This window comes from Drosophila elegans, unplaced genomic scaffold, assembly GCF_018152505.1.
Source record: "Drosophila elegans isolate 14027-0461.03 unplaced genomic scaffold, ASM1815250v1 contig_476, whole genome shotgun sequence".
Classification (NCBI taxonomy): Eukaryota; Metazoa; Arthropoda; class Insecta; order Diptera; family Drosophilidae; genus Drosophila; species Drosophila elegans.
Genome location: NW_024545863.1, coordinates 24,367,850 through 24,372,483, shown reverse-complemented (window position 1 = coordinate 24,372,483; position 4,634 = coordinate 24,367,850).

The following is a 4,634-nucleotide window of genomic DNA, read 5'->3' as shown; positions in this document are numbered from 1 at the left end:
TCTCTTTCCAACATCTTACCTCTCTCTTGCACATATTTTCTCCATTTCACATCCGCTTTGGCCGCAGCTGGTGGAAAGTTTTGCTGCAAATACAAAATATTTTCCATATTAGTTTAGAATTTTCTCTCCCCGGGGAGTTCTGGTTTTTCTGCTTTTTAGTGGTGGCATTAATTAAATTTTGATTTTCCTAAGGATTCTTCCATCTGTACTGGGGTAAGAGTTTTAAGTTTCCAGTTTCCTCCGCTTTTGGGACACATTCCAATTGAATTTTTTGGCAGAGCCGTTGGGGAGAAACAGTCGCAGGCGTTTGTTGGTGGGGCAATTAAAAGCGAATTTTCTGCACGCAGCACTCACAAAGCGTTTTGAATGTAATTAAAAAATATCACGTATACGACGCATGTGCCCCAAGGGGCCGATTTGCGAGGCCTATTTATGACCGCCCAGCATGCCCATATTTTTTATCCCAAAGAAGCATGCACCTTTTTCGGTATTTAAGTTTCATTTTTATGGGAAGCAGCTATTATTGCCAAATCTATTTGGACGACTCATCAGTCAATGCCTGCGATTTGCCAATTCTCACACAACCACGAATGACGAACAACTTAATTATTTTCGATTGATTGATTTTAGTGCCACTCACGAAACAGCATTTGCCAAATAGTTTCGTAATAAATCTGTCGACAAATTTTAACACGCTGTCATGCATGGAAAATGGCAAATAATCAAGTATACCAGCAAACAGAAAATAAATAAATAACCAAGCCAACAGACATGGAGGAAGATGAAACGCTTGCTGGCAAATATTTGTGAAATTCTAAACTGTAATCAGGGCACACTGATGGTGGCAGCAGCAAGTGTGCTTAATGACAAAACTTTGCAAATCAGTAAAGCATTTTATTGCCACACACTTGCCAAGAAAAGGGACGGACGGACGGTCGGCGAAAGGGTGACACACATATTTGTGATATGAAAACGCCATAATCACATCCTGCACAAATGCACAAACGGAGCCGAAAACTTTCTATCTCTCCAGTCAGTTAGTCATATAGTCAGTCCGTCAGTCAGTCAGTCAGCCAACCAGCATGGCGAACTCATTTGACTGCATTAGAATTAAGATGGAAGTGCGGCGAAGGCGTTGGCGGGAAAGACGGAGCAACAGCTTCCCGTCTGCATTTCCCCTCCGTGCTGAGTCGGAAAAACATTGCGCATACGACCCGTTCAACGGCGCTCAAAAATTTACCACCCACATCTGAAGCTGCTGCACCTTCACCTTCGTCGTCTCCAGCATATTTGTCGCTAAATCAGTTATGAAAACTGAACAACAACAACAGTAAGGCAAGATTTTCAAGACCCGCCATCGAAAAACTTCGTTTACCTGTGCAAAAATTTAATTACAACTCGCTTCGCCAGCCAGGAGTGCACACAGTTTTTCATATTCATAATTAAAACTTTTGGCCATGGCATCCAATCTAATCAGCGACCGAAATTTTCCGCAGCAAATTGGTTTGACATTTTCAGTTTGTTCACAGCCCCTTGCCGCACTCTTTATCCAATTCCGCTAATAAATAAATTATAATTTCAATAAGGTTTTCGCTGGCAGCCCTGAAAACTGAAAAACTAATTTGCCCACCTAAAGTGGCAAACAGACACCCACCAAATTTAAGCCCGGTTGTTGTTTTAGTTGATATCGCCTCTGTAGTTGTTGTGCCAGCTGATTTTGTTGTTATGAGCGCTGCATTTCCGTGAAGATGAAACATTTCGTGGAGTTAAACTAACAATACGATAATTTATGTTATTTTACTGGCATCTCACTTTGTTGGAATTTAAAAGGTAATGATTTATATTATTTTGTTGACAGCTTAGTTTCCTTAAGTTCATGGCTTATAATTTGAAATTTTAATTTAAATGTATTCAGATACTTATTTCAGCAATAGTTCAGCGGCACAAAATTGCTTGTTATTAATTATTTTAGATGTTATGTTGTCCTTAAGAACATCTAAAAAAGTGTTTATTGAACAATTTCTGTCGATTTTTAGTAATCGATTATTATTATATGAATATTCAAATAGTTAATGATTAAATTATGTTACATTTATAAAATGGAACTACAGTATTTAGTTCGTTATTTATTTAAAAGTCGTTTTTATTTATTGACATTACATACATTAAACCATCTAATATTAATATAAATTGTGTAATTCGACATTTTTGGAGAATATCCGTCTGCACTTGCTTATTCCTCGCATTATTTTGATATTTGTTTACATTCTTAGAAAACTCTATGCTGAATAGTGCAATCAGCTTTTCCATTGATATTACAATTTTATCCAGTATCGGATTTTCTTCAAATTGCTCGTAAACCATTAATCTTAAGTATCTTTCTACAGATTTCCGTGAAGCAGTTTGTTTTTCGGCGAAGCCCTGTCAAAACGATTAGGATCTCAGGCACAACACAGTAGTTTTGGCCCCCTTTTGGGTCACGAACAGGCAGCTTAGCGCCTAAGTACAAGCTACAAGTCAAGCAGTCGCCTGCAGACAGCGGCTGGGAATTCTGCTCCGCTTCCCAGCTTCTGAGTTTTCCTGCTTCATCTGCATGCGGCTCACAAAGCTACACACACACACACATCAAGTAGAATTTGCAGTTCCAGGTCATGGACAAAATGGCGACGCCTACGCAACAGCAGCAGCGCCAGATAGATAGATAGATGGATATATAGAGTGAGAGTGCAAGAGAACCGGTAGAGAAAAATATGCGAGAATGTGCTGTTAAGAGCAAAACGCGAACGAAGCGCACATGTCCGTATTCCGTATTCCGCTTTCCGTGGTCCGTAGTCCGTGGTCCGTAGTCCGTGGTCCGTGGTACGTAGTCCGTGGTCCGTAGTCCCCAGGCCGTGTCCAAGTCCCGGCCTCTTGGCAAATGGCCAGCCAACGTGTGTGTGCTTGTGCCACAGCGCCTATGTGGGCCTGACAATAATCCAAAAGTTTTACAAGCAAAACGAGAGACCATTACATGGCAAAAGGGCTGGCAGAGTCAGAGTCAGAGCCAGAGACACAGAAACAGAAACCACTTGCAAGCAATTTTCATCAGCGATTCTTCCTTTTTCTATTTTTTTTCTTTTCTGCCCTTTGCCCATGCGTGTGTGCCTGCTGGTGTGTGAGTGGAACATTTTCCAGTGCCGCTGACAGCTGGCAGCGTGTGGATTTCAGTGGCATGACCGCAAGAGATGCCGCTACCACCACCACCATTACCACCACCTACATCGCCATTTACAACAGGACCCCCAACAAAATTTTGGTGCACAGACAGAAAATTATTCAATAATCTAGAAATCAAAGATAGTTAATTGTACCCATTTCATAATACCATTTATCTCGCCCTATCGTAACATTTATTAAAAATATAGTTCCACAAATTTAATTTCCTAGTTTAAAAAATATACTAAATTCTTAAAATGTCGTTTAACAGCTAGCTAAAAATATATATTTAAGTAAAAGATTTTATTGTATCCTACATCATATTGTAATTTGTTTTGATGTTTTTTTTTTAAGTTGGTCTTATTGAAAATACGCTTTACTTACAAGAATTCCCAAAGCAATAAAAATATTAAATTATTTCCTTGGGCTTCAAGCATTTTATTGGAAAGAGCATTTTCATGGATGAGCCGACAATTTCATTATTTTATTTGAGGGGGCTTAAATTCATTCATGTCGGGGATAAAAACGTAGTATTCACATTTTTCCCAGTACCGCTCTGAACCGCAGGCTAAAACTGGAAACTAGAGCCGAAGCTAAAGTTCATTGTCTACGTCAGACGACGCCACAAAAGGTAAACGATTTGAGGCTCTGTTCCCGATCCAAATATAAGGCCAAAAGCCAGTGCTTAGTAGGGGGAAACCAACCACAAGGGGCGGCGGATTCTGGGGGGAGTGCTTACCATAAACCTTGCCCAGACTCGGACTCGCCCATTTGGCAAATGGAAAAATATGCTGAAATGTGGAAAATAAAAAGTTTGCACTTTACACCGAGCACAATGCAGCCACGCCCACTTCGCCTTTGCTTAGTAGCTGGGTGTTAATAAATTTAAAGTTGGTTTTAGTCGCCTGGTGGAAAAGTAACAGCCGAGAACTTTCTCCTGCCCATTCCAGGCCTTTAACAAAAACAGCAAAAATTGGTCAAAAACAAAAAGCTCTGTCAGAAGGAAGGGGGAGGTGGAAACAACACAGACACATAAAACAGAAAACAGAAAAGTTTCTTTAAACGCTGCATGGATTGTTATTTCTGTTTTCCTCAAGCTTCTCCTGAGCTGGAAACTCTGAAAAAAAACCCAAAAAAACACATACGAAAAAAGAACGTTTAACAGTCTGTGCCACACTTTCGCCAGGACATTTATACGGTTTGTTTTGAAGTTTTTGCCATTCAACTTGCAATTCGCTTAAAGAGAACACGTATATATTCATCCAAAAGTGAAGACAAGGAGGGTGTAAGTAAGCTGTAGCTTCGATGAGATCTGAACATGACATCAATTGGACACTGATTTGACGGATATTCAATAAGCTGAAGGATGTGAAAAGCGAACTTATTTTTAGTCTAGAAATTTGAAGTAATGTGACCTTTAATCATCACACATATGTATA